Raw genomic sequence first — 20,842 nt, 5'->3', positions numbered from 1 at the left:
GGGTGCAAGTTCAGTTCCTGGTCAGAGAGCTGAGATTTCCACATGCCTTGTGGCCAAAACACCGAAATACAAAACAGAAATGATACTGTAACAAATTCAATAAAGATTTTTAAAATGATCCACCTAAGAAAAAAAGAAAACTTTAAAAAATTCAATGAAATTGGTGTGGTGATGTAAAAATCCTACAAAAGTTTCTAAATGTTGACAAGCTTTGCATTGGTCTTATTTTGAACCGGTGAAGTGAAGTGAAAGTTGTTCAGTCATGCCCAATGTTTTGGGACCCCATGGACGATACAGACCATGGAATTCTCTAGGCCAGAATACTGGAGTGGGTAACCTTTCCCTTCTCCTGGGGATCTTCCCAACGCAGGGATCGAACCCAGGTCTCTCACATTGCAGGCAGACTCTTTATCAGCTGAGCCACATGGGAAGCCCAAGAATACTGGAGTAGGCAGCCTATCCCTTCTCTAGGGGATCTTCCCAACCCAGGAATGGAACCAGGGTCTCCTGCATTGCAGGCAGGTTCTTTACCAACTGAGTTATCAGGGAAGCATGAACCAGTAATAAATAGTTTACAGACTAGTACTGGCCCTCAGATCACACTTTGAGGAGCACTGGTACATACCAATTAAAAAAAAAACACATTTGTCATAATTAAATTTTATATTTTAAAAGGTACCCAATATATTTAAGATGCAAATAAAATTAATAACGAGACAAAGTAAACTTAAATTACATAAAATCATCACTTTTTGGAGACTTGGTTAAAGATCTAACTACTATTAAACCTATGCACACTGTTGATGAGAGAAATTTTCATATATTGAGGTATGGGGAAGTCATTCTGATTTACACATGAATTTGATATTAACTAAAATATACCATTTGTCGCCTACCAAGCATACACTGTACATCTGCTTAATTATTAAAGAAAAGGGTGTGCTGACTAGAAATAGAGAATATCCATGTTAAAAGTAAAGATTCAATGCCTCCCTGACTAGGATGCCAATGTTAGTACTTCTTCAATGATAAAACTCCCTTCCCAGGGACTTGCTGTGTACATACTGATTTTTTTTTTTAACCTTGAAGGAATATGTCCCTGACTTGTCTACTTGTCTAATGTACTTTGTTCTGACAAGACATACAACTGCTGAAAACCATGCTTCTTTGTAGAAGTTCCTTAGAGTTATCTGAAAGGCTGTCTCCTAGGCCATAGTCCTCTGTGTGTATGTGTCCACACTCAGCTGTGTCCAACTCTTTGAGACCCCATAGCCTTCCAGGTTCCTCTGTCCAAGGAATTTTCTAGGCAAGAATACTGGAGCAGGTTGTCATTTCCTTCTCCAGGGGATCTCCCCAACCTAGGCATCAAACCCAAGGTCTCTTGCATCTCCTGCATTGGCAAGTGCATTCTTGGCTCAAATAAAACATATCTCTATCCCTATTAAAGACTGTTTATTATTTCCATTGGCATTGCTTAGTGTAGAAAAAGGATATAGAAAAACCCAGCTGAGGTCACCTGGAATCTTCTGTGGACTGGTGCTTGATAGGAAGCATGGGCCACTTGAGATCCCACCCTCAACCCCCAGCTTCTTGGCAGTCTTCAGGGGCTACAGTGAGATTTTCCTGATATCTAGATCTCTTTGTATTAAGTGATGGTCCATGAATTTTATTTGAGCTGTTATCTTAAGACTTGGAGTCTTAAAGGTGGAGTGGGGTGGGGTGTGTGAGGCACACCGGTACATTTCCTAAGTGAAAGGGACTCGGCGGAGGGGGGGCGTTCCTAGGCTGAGGACCTAAAAGGAATTTCCAGGCAAGGGATCTAGGAAGAATTTCTAGGCAGGAAGGCCTTGAAGGAAGCTTGGATTGAACTAGGATGGCTGACCTCTTTTTTTTTTTTTTTTTAAGTGGATTAAAATTGGCAAAATTTTATAATAAAGCAAAACTAAAAGTAAGTGAGAACTTCTGCTTCTAAACCCTACCAGTTCCTGGACAGGCAGCAACCCGCTAGAGCTTCGGCTGGCTTCACATATAATTGGTACAGAGCCAATGGTGCAATTACTTACCTAACCCTAAAATGGCCAGGATCGATCTCTCTTGATATTCCCAAACTGATTTTTTTTGCATATGCAATCAAAGAAATTTCACTTAATAAAATAATATTTTTCAAAATTCTGACTCTGAGAGTATGTTATAAATACTAGAATCAACAGCACTAAGCATAATACTTTTATCTCAGTTAAGTAAAAGTGGATGTTATTTGATCTCTGTTAGAAAATTTGTCAACAAGAAAATCAACTCAGCATGACAATATTTTCATAAGTAATGAAACAAAGCTAAAAGGAATAAAAGTTTTTAAGTGGACTCCTTAAGAATGATTATGTTTCATGGTTGTTGCTGTTAGTCACTAAGTTGTATTCAACTCTTTGCAAATTATGAACTGTAGCACGCCAGGCTCCTCTGTCCTCCACTATCTCCTGGAGTTTGCTCAAATTCATGTCTGATGTTTTACTGTACGTCTACTTAAAAACATTTTGTCCAAACTATTGGTAGTTCGCAACTTTGGAATTCACTGAATATCCAAATAACTTTCAACGAAGATAAAATGTTGAAACATTCATTGTTAAGTAAGTCTATCTACTTTGTCTTACTAGGAAAAACTAAAAATACACGGGTTTAAAGGGTACATATCCTATACCACATTTAAGGATAAATTATGCTGAGAAACGGAGAAGGCAATGGCAAGCCACTCCAGTACTATTGCCTAGAAAATCCCATGGATGGAGGAGCCTGGTAGGCTGCAGTCCGTGGGGTCGCTAAGAGTCGGACACGACTGAGCGACTTCACTTTCACTTTTCACTTTCACACACTGGAGAAGGAAATAGCAACCCACTCCAGTGTTCTTGCCTGGAGAATCCCAGGGACGGGGGACCCTGGTGGGCTTCTGTCTATGGGGTCACACAGAGTCGGACACGACTGAAGTGACGCAGCAGCAGCATGCTGAGAAAAGGTATGTTTCTAGAGGTTATGGGATATGTTCATAAATTTGCCAATCAGGAAATGCTGGTATGACAAACACTTCACAACTGTCTGCCTCTTGGATTTTGCTAGAGATCAGTCTTTTTTATGGGTTAAAAATTATTATAACATATATATATATACACACATATGTATACATATATATACTTTCAAGGTTTTTAAAGTTTAAAATTATTATCATATATAGATATGTATATATATAATTAAAGTTACTAGAAATATTAAGGAAAACATTTTGGTGTACAAGTAAAATAAGATAGGGATTTTCAACTAAAGAATGTATGAATAATGGAAATGCATCTTGTTAAGGGAAAAGAGAGTGATTTTGTCCTGAAGCATCTCAAGAGAGAGATTAAACTAATCAGGCTTATTTGGTATGTTAAATTATCTGGGAAGCATTATCAACTAAAAGGTAACATTAAGCCATCTTTACATTATTATGTCTACATAAATATATAATCTAAATGTTCCAGAAATTAGGTAAAATTCCTGGAAATCTCAAATATCCTGATATGAAATATTATCTGTTATCCAAATTGAGGCACACATTGAAAGCACTACACTAAACTCAGGTAGTATGAAAACACCCTAGCTGACTTTCATGCAAAGGCAGTAACAGAATCTCTAAGGATTATGGCAAGTGCAGATAAAGTCCATTCTACTGCTGCTAAAATCAACCCCTCACTGTCAGACTTTTACCATCTTGATGTCCTTGTAGACGCCTAAATCAGAGAAATTAAGATGGGTAGACAATAGCTTTCATTTTCTATTGATGCCACAATTCAAAAAAATAAAAAAAATTTGAAGTTTTTGAATTGTGGTACTGAAAAAGATTCTTGAGAGTCCGTTGGACAGAAAGGAGATCAAACCAGTCAATTTGAAAGGAAATCAGTCCTGAATATTCTTTGGAAGGACTGATGCTGAAGCTGAAGCTCCAAAACTTTGGCCATCTGATGTGAAAAGCTGACTCATTAGAAAGTCTCTTATGCTGGGAAAGATGGAAGGCAAAAGGAGAAGGGGGTGGCAGAGGATAAGGTGATTTGAGAGAATCACTGACTCGGTGGATATGAATTTGAGCAAACTCCAGGAGATAGTGGAGGATGGGGGGCCTAGCGCGCTGCAGTCCACGGGGTTGCAAAGAGTCAGACACAACTTAGTGACTGAACAATAACAAAAACAATAGCTATAAATTCAACAGTCAGAACTATGAGAAATCCAAGATGGGCACTTGTCTCTTCCTGACTCCTTACCAAGCCCCACGTTATTTTGGTTTCATGGCTTGAACTTTCTCTTGCTATAAGGGTCTCTCAATGACAAAAAAAACCTGTTAGAAAACGTGTTTCCACTTGAGGTACACCTTCCACAATCTCCAGTGATCAGCGCACTCGTTCTCCTAGGCAAATCATACACACTTTAACAAAAGCCTTACAAATTGCCTGAAATTATCAGTGTCACTATCACCATCAATCATCAAGCAAGGTCAAGAGAACAAATAGAAGAACTGGACTCAAGCAAAACAAGAATTAAGTATATGAGATTGAATAAACTGATAAATATGAGTGTAATTTTTATGATGTTCATTTGAAATATTACTGGCTTTTAATCTTCATTTTCTGGATATAAGGGAACCCTTCCTGTTAAACTAATTATGACATAGTAATTTGATAAATTATACTTTGGTAAGCAAAATTAAAGCATTTATCTTTTCTCTCTACCTGAAAATTCCAGAATTTGGAACTTAGAGATCCCAGTAACCTTTCCAGATGAATAAGGAGGGACAATTTCTGACAGGGTAAGAACCTCAAGATATTTTAGACCTCTAGAAGTGAAAATCCACCTAAACCTGCAGCTACTGCAGGCAGAATATAATGGCAAATCCTTGGCATGACTTTCCAGGCCTTGAGAGACTTTTTACAAATTTAATTTGAGATTCTTTATGAAAATTCCCGACAATGCCAAATTTAAAAGAGCCTTTACGATCAATCAGTTCAGTTCAGTTCAGTCGCTCAGTCGTGTCCGACTCTCCGCGACCCCATGAATTACAGCACGCCAGGCCTCCCTGTCTATCACCAACTCCCAGAGTACACTCAAACTCATGTCCACAGAGTCAGTGATGCCATCCAGCCATCTCATTCTCGGTCGTCCCCTTCTCCTCCCGCCCCCAACCTTTCCCAGCATCAGAGTCTTTTCCAGTGAGTCAACTCGTCAGGACACGTTTACTGAGACCAGACATATTTCTCAAACAAATAAGTCTTAACTTGGCAATATTTGGTGAAAGTGAGGATATTTTAGAGAGAAAAAATATGCTTCAGTAAGATACCTTTATTGATATTTGAGGTTTTTATATATAGTGATGTCTTGTATTTACCATCTACTCTCAAGATGTCTCTCTGTTACTGAGGTATATTATTGTAACTTTTAATTTAAATATCAAAAGTGTATTCTAAGTTGTTTCTAAAGCTGATCACAGGATCTATTTTTGGATGAAGGTCAGATGTCCCATAACTTGCACCTAGATTATGAATACTGAGAAAGACATCACACTTAAAGGACTCTCTCTTCAACACAGATGGATGGACCCTTATCAGGTATTCTTAAGCAGTTCATGCACCGTGAAACTGAAAGAAACTGACTCTTAAATTTTTATTTCTAACTTAAAAAGAGCCTCTGCACCAGACTGGTTTATATAGAGAGCCACAAACCTCAAACTCACTTTAAAACAACAATAGTAGACAGCTGACCATGCCAGCAGGACCCATCCTACTAGTTCAGTTGAACTAATTTAACAAATGTTTGTCTCCCTATCAAAATTGAAAGTTACTCTTTTACTTCTAGATATACTTTTTCTCCAATATTCAAGATGGAAAAAGAATTCTTAATAAAGATGTTACAAAGCATAACACCTAGGATAAGGCCTCATTATACTTAACACTGACTTTTTAGATGTTCTTAGCATTAGCAATCACTCAGACCTACCTCCCTCTGGTCTAACTTTAAGGTTCAAACTCTTCAGCATATTAATATAGCCATCTTTTTCCTGATACTATCTTCAGTCCTTAGAGATCCAGCACAACTTACCCTAGAACTCCCTGGCTCTGTCCCTTACTAAATTGAAAAAAATGTCTTAAAGTGAAAAACAAAAGTAACTTATGCCAGCAACTCCCATATGATAAATACCATGACGATGACTTTTGGAAAGGCTACCAGAGAAGTAACCCATTGTTTATACAATGTTGACAAAAATTCCAATTAATGAGACCATCAATGAGCAGCATACTCAGGGAGGTATCACTTTGTGCTCCACCTAGTTTTGTCTTCATATATGATATGGCAATTGACCCTCTTCCCAAGGATAGACATATAAATGTCTTCCTAGCTGGCAAGTACAACATCCTATTTTGAAACCTGGAAAAAATATGTCCCTAACTTGCTTGACCACGGGAAAAACCTGAGAGTTGGACTGTGAAGAAAGCTGATCACCAAAGAATTGATGCTTTTGAACTGTGGTGTTGGAGAAGACTCTTGAGAGTCCCTTGGACTGCAAGGAGATCCAACCAGTCCATTCTAAAGGAGATCAATCCTGGGTGTTCATTGGAAGGACTGATGCTAAAGCTGAAACTGCAATACTTTGGCCACCTCATGCGATGAGTTGACTCACTGGAAAAGACTCTGATGCTAGGAAAGGTTGGGGTCGGGAGGAGAAGGGGATGACAGAGAATGAGATGGCTGGATGGCATCACCGACTCTGTGGACATGAGTTTGAGTGAACTCCGGGAGTTGGTGATGGACAGGGAGGCCTGGCGTGCTGTGATTCATGGGGTCGCGGAGAGTCGGACACGACTGAGCGACTGAACTGAACTGAACTGAACTTGCTTGATAATTCTCTATTCTGACAACATATGAAATTAAACTGAAAACCATAATTTTCTGGACCAGGGTTCCTCAGAGATATCTGAGAGGCTGTCTCCTAGTCTTTCAGATAAAACTTCTTTCCATTCCTACTATAGATTGTGTATTGATGATTTCTGTACACAGTACAGATAATAATGAAATTATCTACTGAATTTCATAATTTAAAAAAGTATGTGATCAGGGGACTTTCCGGGCAGTCCAGCAGTTGGGACTTCACCTTTCAATGCATGGGGTAAGTTTGACCCCTGGTTGAGGAGCTGGGATCCCAAAAACCTCACGGCCAAAAAACCAAAACATGAAAGAGAAGCAATACAATAGCAAATTCAATAAAGACTTTAAAAATGATCTGCATCAAAAGAAAAAAATATTTTAAAAATTATGTGATCAAAACCACCAGATTTTAAAAATCATATATTATTTTTGTGGTTATTAAGTCAAATCACATGAACGTCGAATAACAAGACAAATTCCAAGTCTAATTGCTCTTTCACAAAGCAAGAGTTGAGATTTGCTTTACATTGTTAAGTGATATTTGCTGCTGAGGGAATCTTAACAGGACAGAGATGTTCCAAAGACCTGTCTAGTTCTACCTTCAAAAGGAACATACTTCATATATATTTTTAAGTGAACTACTACTTTGGCCACCTCATGCGACGAGTTGACTCCCTGGAAAACACTCTGATGCTGGGAAAGGTTCGGGGCGGGAGGAGAAGGGGACGACGGAGAATGAGATGGCTGGATGGCATCACCGACTCTGTGGACATGAGTTTGAGTGTGCTCCGGGAGTCGGTGATGGACAGGGAGGCCTGGCGTGCTGTGACTCATGGGGTCGCGGAGAGTCGGACACGACTGAGCGACTGAACTGAACTGAACTGAACTAGTTTATTTGATGCTTGATAAAGAGTCATATCAGAGTCGACCTCCATAGAAGAATGGACCCACATGAGAATGGTCTTTACAGGGTAGAATTGATTTTACTGGTGGCAACCTCAGAAAATATAACTGCCAGTGAAACCTCTTGAGAAAACTTGTCCAGGATCAGTTTCACTCATTGACAATCAAATGGCCTTTCATCTCAAGAAGTCTGCAGTGGGGGAAGGAACAAGATGGCGGAGGAATAGGACGGCAAGACCACTCTCTCCCCCACAAATTCATCAAAAGAACATTTGAACATGGAGTAAAGTCCACAAAACAACTTCTGAATGCGGGCAGAGGACATCCGGCACCCAGAAAAGCAGTCCATTGTCTTCGAAAGGAGGTAGGAAAAAACATAATAGATAAAAAGAGAGACAAAAGAGGTAAGGACGGAGCTCCGTCCTGGGAAGGGAGGCTTTAAAAAGAGAGAAGTTTCCAAACACCAGGAAACACTCTCACTGGCGAATCTGTGGCAGGCCTTGGAACCTCAGAGGGCCACATAACTGGAAGGAAAAAGAAAGAAATAATTAAAACCCACAGATTACCTACCAAACGGTAACTCCCAGCGGAGAAGCAGTGCAGACACCTGCATAGGCCATTAGCAGGTGGGGGCTGGGCAGGGAGGAGCCGGCTATACTGCTTAGAGAGAGGACTGGGCTTGAATGCTGCAAGAACAGTCTGAGAGAATTAACAGGGGATTGCAAAGCAGACTGGGATAGCTTCCCCACGAAAAGGCAGAAAGCTCTAACCTAAGACTCCACCAGCCCTGCTCACAGAACAAAGGACTGAGCAGAGCGAGCCGGCTGTGGTTGGCCCATCCCCCATTCCCCCCCGAGACAGGCAGGGAAGGCAGCCAGAGCTGGAGGGGGCAACCGCAGCCCCAGAAAGGCATCCCATACAAACTGCAGGCAGGCTTGTTGCTAATCAAGACTTCTTGGGCTTGGGCATGTCGATATCCACCTGAGAAGGTGCGCCAGTTGTACACCCAGAAAACCGAGTGGCAGGGACTGGGGAGGCGATAAGTTGCAGAGACCACGCTCACCAAACACCTGGTCACCTGAGCTGCTCGGACCGGGGAAGGCACAAAATCCAGACCCAACCAAGTCTGCGTCTTTGTGGAGTACCCGAGAAACTGAACTTGAGCCGCTCAGACCTGGGAAGTGCATACAACCCAGCGCCGTCCTCGGACAGTTCCCGGCAGAGCAACCTAGAGCCTGTGCAGTGTAGACTGGGACAGTACATGCGCTGTGAGTGGGGGCAAACCCAGTGTGGCCGAGACGCTGCGAGCACTCCCCACAGAAGCCATACCATATTTGTCTGCAGTGTTCCTCCCTTCCCAGAACAGGACTGAACAACTGAGCCTTAAAAAGTGTCCACCCGCCCCCTAGTGTCAGGGCAGAAATTAGACACTGAAGAGACCAGCAAACAGAAGCTAAAACAGAGGGAATCACCTTGGAAATTACAGATAGAGAAGACTAGAGGCTACTCCAAGAATAAGACCAAAAACCAGAGGCAACAGGCTTAAGCCCAAATCCTGAGAACACCAGAGAACTCCTGACTCCAGGGAACATTAATCGATAGGAGCTCATCAAACGCTTCCATACCTACACTAAAACCAAGCACCACCCAAGGGTCAACAAGTTCCAGAGCAAGACACACCACGAAAATTCTCCAGCAACACAGGAAAATAGCCCTGAGCTTCAATATACAGGCTGCCCAAAGTCACTCCAAACCCACTAACATTTCATAACTCATTACTGGACACTTCATTGCACTCCAAAGAGAAGAAATCCAGCTCCACCCACCAGAACACCGACACAAGCTTCCCTAACCAGGGAACCTTGACAAGTCACCCGTCCAACCCCACACACAGTGAGGAAACTACATAATAAAGAGAACTCCACAAACGGCCAGAAGAGGGAAAGGCCACCCCAAGCAAAGCAATATAAGCAAGATGAAGAGGCAGAGAAATACCGAGCAAGTAAAGGAACAAGATAAATGCCCACCAACACAAACAAAAGAGGAAGATATAGGGAATCGACCTGATAAAGAATTTCGAATTTTGATGGTAAAAATGATTCAAAATCTTGAAAGCAAAATGGACTTACAGATAAATAACCTGGAGAAAAGGATTGAGAAGATGGAAGAAAGGTTTAATAAGGACTTAGAGGAAATAAAAAAGACTCAATATACAATGAATAATGCAATAGATGAGATCAGAAACACTCTGGAAGGAACAAACAGTAGAATAACAGGCAGAAGACAGGATAAACGAGCTAGAAGATAGAAATGTAGAAATAAATGAAACAGAGGAAAAAAGAAAAATGAATTAAAAGAAATGAGGACAATATTAGAGACCTCTGGGACAATGTTAAACGCTCCAACATTCGAATCATAGGAGTTCCAGAAGAAGAAGACAAAAAGAAAGACCATGAGAGAATACTTGAGGAGATAATAGTTGAAAAACTTCCCTAAAATGGCGGAAGAAATAATCACCCAAGTCCAAAAAACCCAGAGAGTCCCCAACAGGATAAACACAAGGCGAAATACTCCAAGACACATATTAATCAAATTAACAAAGATCAAACACCAAGAACAAATATTAAAACAGCAAGGGAAAAGCAGCAAATAACACACAAAGGGATTCCCATAAGGATAACAGCTGATCTTTCAACAGAAACTCGTCAGGCCAGGAGGGAATGGCAAGACATACTTAAAGTGATGAAAGAAAATAACCTACAGCCAAGATTACTGTACCCAGCAAGGATCTCATTCAAATATGAAGGAGAAATCAAAAGCTTTACAGACAAGCAAAAGCTGAGAGAATTAAGCATCACCAAACCAGCTCTCCAACAAATGCTAAAGGATCTTCTCTAGACAGGAAACACAGAAAGGGTGTATAAACTCAAACCCAAAGCAATAAAGAAAATGGCTACAGGATCATACTTATCAATAATTACCTTAAACGTAAATGGATTGAATGCCCCAACCAAAAGATAAAGGCTGGCTGAATGGATATAAAAACAAGACCCCCATATATGTTGTCTACAAGAGACCCACCTCAAAACGAGGGACACATACAGACTGAAAGTGAAGGGCTGGAAAAAGATATTCCACGCAAATAGAGACCAAAAGAAAGTAGGAGTAGCAATACTCATATCAGATTAAATAGACTTTAAAACAAAGGCTGTAAAAAGAGACAAAGAAGGAAAATACATAATGATCAAAGGATCAATCCAAGAAGAAGATATAACAATTATAAATATTTATGCACCCAACATAGGAGCACCACAATATGGAAGACAATTACTAACAAGTATGAAAGGGGAAATTAACAACAACACAATAATAGTGGGAGATTTTAATACCCCACTTACATCTATGGATAGATCAACTAAACAGAAAATTAACAAGGAAACACAAACTTTAAATGATACAATAGACCAGGTAGACCTAATAGATCTCTATAGGACATTTAACCCCAAAACAATGAATTTCACCTTTTTCACAAGCGCACATGGAACCTTTTCCAGGATAGATTACATCCTGGGCCATAAATCTAGCCTTGGTAAATTCAAAAAAATTGAAATTATTCCAAGCATCTTTTCTGACCACAGTGCAGTAAGATTAGGTCTCAATTATGGGAGAAAAACCATTAAAAATGCCAACATATGGAGGCTGAACAACACGCTGCTGAATAATGAACAAATCATAGAAGAAATCAAAAGAGAAATCAAAATATGCATAGAAATGAATGAAAATGAAAACACAACAACCCAAAACCTCTGGGACACTGTAAAAGTAGTGCTAAGGGGGAAGTTCATAGCAATACAGGCACACCTCAAGAAACAAGAAAAAAGTCAACTAAATAACCTAACTCTACATCTAAAGAAACTAGAAAAGGAAGAAATGAAGAACCCCAGGGTCAGTAGAAGGAAAGAAATCATAAAAATTAGGGCAGAGATAAATGCAAAAGAAACAAAAGAGACCATAGCAAAAATCAACAAAACCAAAAGCTGGTTCTTTGAGAAGGTAAATAAAATTGACAAACCACTAGCCAGACTCATCAAGAAACAAAGGGAGAAGAACCAAATCAATAAAATTAGAAATGAAAATGGAGAGATCACAACAGACAACACAGAAATACAAAGGATTATTAGAGAATACTATCAGCAATTATATGGCAATAAAATGTATAACCTGGAAGAAATGGATAAATTCCTAGAAAAGTACAACTTTCCAAAACTGAACCAAGAAGAAATAGAAAATCTGATCAGACCCATCACAAGCACAGAACTAGAGGCAGTAATCAGAAATCTTCCAGGAAACAAAAGCCCAGGTCCAGACAGCTTCACAGCTGAATTCTACCAAAAATTTAGAGAAGAGCTAACACCTATCCTACTCAAACTCTTCCAGAAAATTGCTGAGGAAGGGAAACTTCCAAACCCATTCTATGAGGCCACCATCACCCTAATCCCCAAACCTGGTAAAGACCCCACAAAAAAAGAAAACTACAGGCCAATATCACTGATGAACATAGATGCAAAAATCCTGAACAAAATTCTAGCAATCAGAATCCAACAACATATTAAGAAGATCATACATCATGACCAAGTGGGCTTTATCCCAGGAATGCAAGGATTCTTCAATATCCACAAATCAATCAACGTAATACACCACATTAACAAAATGAAAAATAAAAATCATGATTATCTCAATAGATGCAGAGAAAGCCTTCGACAAAATTCAACATCCATGTATGATAAAAACCCTCCAGAAAGTGGGAACAGAAGGGACATATCTAAACATAATAAAAGCTATATATGACAAACCCACAGCAAACATTATCCTCAATGGTGAAAAATGGAAAGCGTTTACCCTAAAGTCAGGAACAAGACAAGGGTGCCCACCCTCACCACTACTATTCAACATAGTTCTGGAAGTTTTGGCTACAGCAATCAGAGCAGAAAAAGACATAAAAGGAATCCAAATTGGAAAAGAAGAAGTAAAACTTTCACTGTTCGCTGATGACATGATCCTCTACACAGAAAACCCTAAAGACTCTACTAGAAAACTACTAGAGCTAATCAATGAATACAGTAAAGTTGCAGGATATAAAATCAACACACAGAAATCCCTTGCATTCCTATACACTAATAATGAGAAAATAGAGAAATTAAGGAAACTATTCCATTCACTGTTGCAACGAAAAGAATTAAATACTTAGGAATATATCTACCTAAGGAAACAAAAGACTTGTACATAGAAAACTATAAAACACTAGTGAAAGTAATCAAAGAAGACACTAATAGATGGAGAAATATACCATGTTTGTGGATTGGAAGAATAAATATTGTAAAAATGAGTATACTACCCAAAGTAATTTATATATTCAATGCAATCCCTATCAAGCTACCAATGATATTTTTCACAGAATTAGAACAAATAATCTCACAATTTGTATGGAAATACAAAAAACCTTGAATAGCCAAAGCAATCTTGAGGAAGAAGAATGGAACTGGGGGAATTAACCTGCTGGACTTCAGGCTCCACTACAAAGCCACAGTCATCAAGACAGTATGGTGCTGGCATAAAGACAGAAATATAGATCAATGGAACAAATAGAAATCTACAGATAAATCCACGCACCTATGGACACCTTATCTTTGACAAAGGAGGCAAGAATATAAAATGGAGAAAAGACAGTCTCTTTAACAAGTGATGCTGGGAAAACTGGTCAGCTACTTGTAAAAGAATGAAACTAAAACACTTCCTAATACCATACACCAAAATAAACTCAAAATGGATTAGAGAGCTAAATGTAAGACCAGGTTCTATAAAACTCCTAGAGGAGAATGTAGGCAAAACACTCTCTGACATAAATCACAGCAGGATCCTCCAAGACCCACTTCCCAGAATATTGGAAATAAAAGCACAAATAAACAAATGGGACCTAATTAAAATCAAATGCTTCTGCACAGCAAAGGAAACTATAAGCAAGGTGAAAAGACAGCCTTCAGAATGGGAGAAAATGATAGCAAATGAAGCAACTGATAAAGGGTTAATCTCCAAAATATACAAGCAACTCCTATAGCTCAATTCCAGAAAAATACACGATCCAATCAAAAATGGGCCAAAGAACTAAACAGACATCTCTCCAAAGAAGACATAAAGATGGCTAACAAACACATGAAAAAATGCTCAACATCCCTCATAATCAGAGAAATGCAAATCAAAACCACAATGAGATACCATTTCACACCAGTCAGAATGGCTGCTATGCAAACGTCTACATGCAATAAATGCTGGAGAGGGTGTGGAGAAAAGGGAACCCTCTTACACTGTTGGTGGGAATACAAACTAGTACAGCCACTGTGGAGAACAGAGAGGAGATTCCTCAAAAAACTGGAAATAGAACTGCCATATGATCCAGCAACCACACTCCTGGGCATACACACCGAAGAAACCAGAATTGAAAGCGACACATGTACTCCAATGTTCATCGCAGCACTGTTTATAATAGCCAGGACATGGAAGCAACCTAGATGTCCATCTGCAGACGAATGGATAAGAAAGCTTTGGTACATATACACAATGGAGTATTACTCAGCCATTAAAAAGAATGCATTTGAATCAGTTCTAATGAGGTGGATGAAACTAGAGCCTATTATACAGAGTGAAGTAAGCCAGAAAGAAAAACACCAATACAGTATACTAATGCATATATATGGAATTTAGAAAGATGCAAATGATAACCCTGTATATGAGACAGCAAAAGAGACACAGATGTATAGAACAGTTTTTGGGACTCTGTGGGAGAGGGTGAGGGTGGGATGATTTGGGGAAATGGCATTGAAACATGTATATTATCATATATGAAACGAATCGCCAATTCAGGGTCAATGCATGTTACAGGATGCTCGGGGCTGGTGTGTGGGGATGACCCAGAGGGAGGATAATGGGAGGAGGGAGGTGGGATGGGGGTTCAGGAAGGGGAACTCATGTACACCCGGGGCGGATTCATGTCAATGTATGGCAAAACCAACCAATATAATATTGTAAAATAATTAGCCTCCAATAAAAAAAAAAGAAAAAAAATGAAATAGGCAAAAAAATTAAATAAATAAATAAATAAATATATATATATATATTCTTTAAAAAAAAAAAAAAAGTCTGCAGTCATGGCCAAACAAGTACACGACAGAAATCCAAAGAGAATGTCCAGGAATGAGGGTTTCACAATAACAAAATGACAAAAGTCCCACGTTCCACCAACACCTAGCAATTTTTACTGTTTTCAGGAACAAATGCAAATCTAGGTGAATCCAAGGTTATGTCACCAAAGGTGAAGTCAGTCTTTCCCAGTGAAGGAGGATGTGGCTAGCATCCATATTATTTCTTACAGCAACGGAGAATAAGCCTGGTCTTTGCTAAATCCTAGTCAAGTTCCCTCTCCCTAAGCCCCTAATTCAGTCAGACACTAGAGAAGGAGGAACTTTTTTTTTTTCTGTCAGTAACTGATGGAAAAGGAACATAGAGCTTAATATCATTTCCATTCTGATCATTTCATAGTCCAAAGGCCCCTTACATTTTTTAAACTAGTCTCAGGTGTTAAGAAAAACTAGACAAGTGTCATTCAAGGCACAAATATCTGTCCCCAATGTCTTGCAGATGGTGGGAACAACCTAAGTCCCACAGATGCATTTCTACAAAATTACAAAAGTGAAAACTTCAGGGCTGGAGGAAACTTTGAAGGTCAACCTCACATTTGAATCTCCTGTTACAGTATCATTGCTAAAATGGTCAGTCACATGTTCTAGTTCAAGGGACAATCACTAGTCTTTGAGACAGCCAATTCGATGTGGTCCCATGCAGAATTGGTTGGAAAGCTCTGGTTACTCAGAAGCTTCTGTCTTATATTTTACCTGAATATTTCTTTGTTGTTTTATATACACTTTTGGACTGTTACAGAGTAAGTCTTTATTTTACATAATAATTCTTCATATATTTGAAGACAGCTAGCCTTTCCCACGGAGAAGGTAATGGCAAGCCACTACAGTACTCTAGCCTAGAAAATCCTATGGATGGAGGAGCCTGGTAGGCTGCAGTCCGTGGGGTCGCTAAGGGTCGGACACGACTGAGCGACTTCACTTTCACTTTTCACTTTCACACATTGGAGAGGGAAATGGCGACCCACTCCAGTGTTCTTGCCTAGAGAATCCCAGGGACGGGGGAGCCTGGTGGGCTTCCGTCTGTGGGGTCACACAGAGTCAGACACGACTGAAGTGACTTAGCAGCAGAAGCAGCCTTTCCCACTGGAAAAGACTCTGATGCTGGGAGGGATTGGGGGCGGGAGGAGACGGGTACGACAAAGAATGAGATGGCTGGATGGCATCACTGACTCGATGGACATGAGTCTGAGTGAACTCCGGGAGTTGGTGATGGATAGGGAGGCCTGGTGTGCTGTGATTCATGGGGTCGCAAAGAGTCAGACACGACTGCGCGACTGAACTGAACTGAGCCTTTCCCACTGTCTTTCCTAATCAAAATACCCTCCATCTCACTGTTCGAGTCTCTACCACTGATTACTTTTTGAAGATTACTACTATAAGTCTTCCTCTAGAATCAGTTTACTAGCCACTTTTCAATTCAATGATTTTATCAGTTGCTAATCTACCAAGATGCCTAGGAAGTGCCTCAGTTCAGTTCAGTTCAGTCGCTCAGTCGTGTCCGACTCTCCGCGACCCCATGAATCACAGCACGCCAGGCCTCCCTGTCCATCACCAACTCCCGGAGCACACTTAAACTCATGTCCACAGAGTCGGTGATGCCATCCAGCCATCTCATTCTCCGTCGTCCCCTTCTCCTCCCGCCCCCAACCTTTCCCAGCATCAGTCTTTTCCAGTGAGTCAACTCGTCGCATGAGGTGGCCAAAGTATTGCAGCCTCAGAAAGGCATTAAAAATGATCTAAAGGTTTTGCTGACATGTCGATACCTACACCAATACTCAGTATATTTCCCTGTCAAAGGAAGAAATGAAGCTATCCTTAGATGATCTGTATTTAGCAAATCCAGGGATATGGTGACAACTACTGTGTTGTTTTCTCTTTTTTCAGCACCTGCTGGACTGTATCATCTGATAATGTATTGAGGGAAAAAGTGCACTTCCCAATGAGATTTGGATTCATACTAAGAGAGGCTGACCCTATCAAGTAAGCCTGCAAATACATGAAGCTGCTTCATAGGACCCGTCTCTATCAAACTATTTCACCTATGCAAAATGAAATTGACCAAGGCTGATTGGAAATTGGCAGATACATCAGTTTTCCTATGAAAGGAAATAGTCCCTTTTTTGGATAATAATGTAACAAATTTCATCTGAATCAGATGTATTTTAATCAACACAATATTTCCATCAGGTCATGAATAAAAACAATGTTCAAATGTAGCTGTTTGAAATCAGAGATAATGAATAGAGTAGTATAAGTTCAGTTCAGTTCAGTCACTCAGTCGTGTCCAACTCTTTGTGACCCCATGAATCACAGCATGCCAGGCCTCCCTGTCCAACACCAACTCCCGGAGTTCACTCAAACTCATGTCCATCGAGTCGGTGATGCCATCCAGCCATCTCATTCTCTGTCGTCCCCATCTCCTCCCGCCCCCAATCCCTCCCAGCATCAGTCTTTTCCAGTGAGTCAACTCGTCGCATGAGGTGGCCAAAGTATTGCAGTTTCAGCTTTATAATCAGTCCTTCCAATGAACACCCAGGACTGATCTCCTTTAGAATGGACAGGTTGGATCCCCTTGCAGTCCAAGGGACTCTCAAGAGTCTTCTCCAACACCACAGTTCAAAAGCATCAATTCTTCGGCGCTCAGCTTTCTTCACAGTCCAACTCTCACATCCATACATAACCACGGGAAAGACAATAGCCTTGACTAGACGGACCTTTGTTGGCAGAGTAATGTCTCTGCTTTTTAATATGCTATCTAGGATGGTCATAACTTTCCTTCCATAGAGTAGTATATTCCTAGACATTACAAGGTATCATTTCCTTGAAGATTTTCCACACAGTGACTCTTCTATTCAACTTTGTATTCCTCCTGAGATCTAAGAAGAGTGATCTGTTCATAATGGGTACCAAATTTGAACACTGCTGACTAACAAAAATAATCCTCTACTTAATTCAACAAACTGTGTGGCAATTAAAACATAGCTGTCACATGGCAGAGGACTATCTTAAGGAGGACTTCAGGTAGCAGACCACCCTTAGAGGAGATCCTTGAGTTTCTCAGGGGTATATCCTGAGATCTTTGTGAAATCCCATGCACAAAATCCTTCCCAAACATACAATTTTAGACATACAATTAAAATATATCTAAGAAAGTAAAATGACGCCTTCAGATTCAATAAACCCCAAGACAAACATAAGTATATTCTTTTAAGACCATTTTTTTTTTAACAAAAAATAATGTTTTTCATTGTGCTGAGAATGACCAGCTGAGTGGCAGATACTGGGTAGTTTGCTATTTGGCTCAGGAGGCCAGTCATTGGCCAATAATAGATCAGCAAATGAACCCTGGTATGTGAGATCCAAACCCAAGACTCACTGGAAGGAACCACAACATGCTTCACACCATGAACTTTTGGCAGTTGTAAATGTTAAGTCAAAGACTCTAATTGTCTACCATGTGAATATAAAAAGGAGTAGGTAAAGACCAATATTTACCTAGCAACATCTTAGGAGCAAAACCAATACATAGCCAGCTTGTAAACACTTTAAATGTGCTTTTCTTGGGAGGGAGTAAATAATGTCAGTGATTCTGATCATCCCCAACTTAGAGACAGGTTAGTCCAATGAAAAATTAATAAATATGTCTCATGTGAACATAGAAGCAATCTTTTTGTTTCCTCCCCCATCCTCTCTTCCAATACAAACAAATAAAAATAGCCATCAAGTTCTTTATAATTGGACAATTCCACGGGGCCGCAAAGAGTTGGACACACTTGAGCAACTTTCACTTTCACTTTTCTTTAATCAAGCTAGACTACTCATCATATTCAGAGTGTACCATACATATCTGTATAATGTACTTTACATAATATCATTCTTCACATAGGGAGGAACCTCTCTATCTTTGACTTCTCCTCTTCCCATACACCTTCAAGTTCAGGTGTCACCAGTATTATGAATAATTCAGTTTCTCCATCCAGCTGTCTCTCGTTAAACCTGATTCATATCTACCTATGTATATCTTGCAATCCATTTTTATTATTATTTGGAAGTGACTTAATATCCTTACAACACTAAAGAGCTCCCCAAACAGTTATTAGTCCTCCTGCACATGACTCTATGCTCCTGTATTCTAGGATAACTCTTAAAATAAAACAAATACTCAATAAATTCTTAACAATTTGTTTCCAGTTTAGATGTACAATCTAAATTTTCTTTTTAAAGAAGTAAAATCTCCCTCGTGCTTGCCAGTAAGCAGCTCTACAGCAAAATTTTCTGTTATTATAATAACTTTCTATAAATTTAAAATGTTATCCTCATGTTTATTAATTACTGTTTCCTTTCTGTGTTAAAAGAATAAACATTGATTTATCCAGCAAGTGAGTAAGCATTAGTTCTGCTAAACTGAATTGGTATAATTGAATTTATCATTACAGTGTAAGAATCAGCCTCCAATTCATCTGTAGCTATTATAGAAGAAAAATAACACACTATAATGAAAATAAATAAAATGTTTTATGGAGATGTTTTAGAACATTATAACTTATTTCTGCTGCAGAAATTTTGTTTATGCTAATCTAAAACCTGAAAATCATGACAGTCTCTAAAGATCTCTAAAGGATATGATGAAAATGGTGAGGGCCAAGAGTTTTGGTATCATATATTGAAATCCGCTTGCTGTTGTTCTTGGCTTAAAGGGCATGTCATAGAGTCTGTGCTGAGTCTTGAGGGAAGCTCCATGGAATGGCAGATTGGACCAGGGGCTGCTAAGAAACTCGGGGCTGAGAGAGAGAGGTGGCTCAACCTGTTATCTGTTTGGGTAAACGTTACAATTCTCATATAAACTAACAGCCAGAATGTGACAAAGCTCAAAATTTGAAGTCATCTGAATGTTTCAGGACATGTCTGCCTATCTGCAAAGAGCTGGGCTTACCTATTTCATCACAACCTTTAGATCCATGAGTATAATCACAAACTAGTCAGATACCTAAATAATTCATGTCTTAAAATGAACTTTCCGGTCAATTATATGGGTTACTTCAGATAAAATTTTAGGGGTATTAGTAAAGTACATCATTATTCTTCAAAATCTGTCTTACCAATGAGATCTGCTTTATTTTCCAAATTAAACTTTATATGAAAACCAAATATAGAACCCAATTAATATCAGAGCTTCTCAGGGAGAACTAGGTATGGGGGCAGGTAGATTGGAGGTAACTCAGTCATTCTCATTCCTAGCACACCTGATCCTGAACCATCTCGGGTTCTAGGAAATGCATTCTCAGAACTAATAAAACAACTTTTGCTTTTCCTTACTCTTTAAAGATATAAAGTGTTAGTTGCTCAGTTACGTACGACTCTTTGTGACCCCACAGACTATAGACCACCAGGCACCTCTGTTCATGGAATTCTCCTGGCAAGAATACATATATCAAACTACATATAATTTGTTAGTCAATAATATTTGGTTTAGTGAGAATCCTTTGGTGGATGTATTTATTTTTCAGGTAAAATTTAATCAGGTGCCAAGCTAATAATCACAATATATTAGGGATAAAGCATAAGAATTCCAATGACTGTCTTGGAATGTTAAATATCCTACGTTTCTTTCTTGTACTATTGTCTTTAGCAGTTGGATATGGACTTTTATATAACAACATGAATTGATAAAAATATCAAGTGGCTACTAAAAAACTGAATCATTAAGTTTTATGCCTATTCAAAGTTCTAATGATATGGAAATGGGT

General features: G+C 39.4%; 1 protein-coding gene across 4 annotated transcripts in view; it reads right to left on the bottom strand.

Moving 5' to 3' along the window:
- CTNNA2 (catenin alpha 2) overlaps nucleotides 1-20,842 on the bottom strand; it is a 1,253,094-nt gene that overhangs the window by 868,240 nt on the left and 364,012 nt on the right. The window lies entirely within an intron of this gene.

This window comes from Moschus berezovskii, chromosome 11 (genome assembly GCF_049115385.1).
Source record: "Moschus berezovskii isolate FMDL1 chromosome 11, NW_MosBer_1.0, whole genome shotgun sequence".
NCBI lineage: Eukaryota > Metazoa > Chordata > Mammalia > Artiodactyla > Moschidae > Moschus > Moschus berezovskii.
Note: the sequence above shows the minus strand (reverse complement) of the source record. Positions and strands in the feature narration are given on the sequence as shown.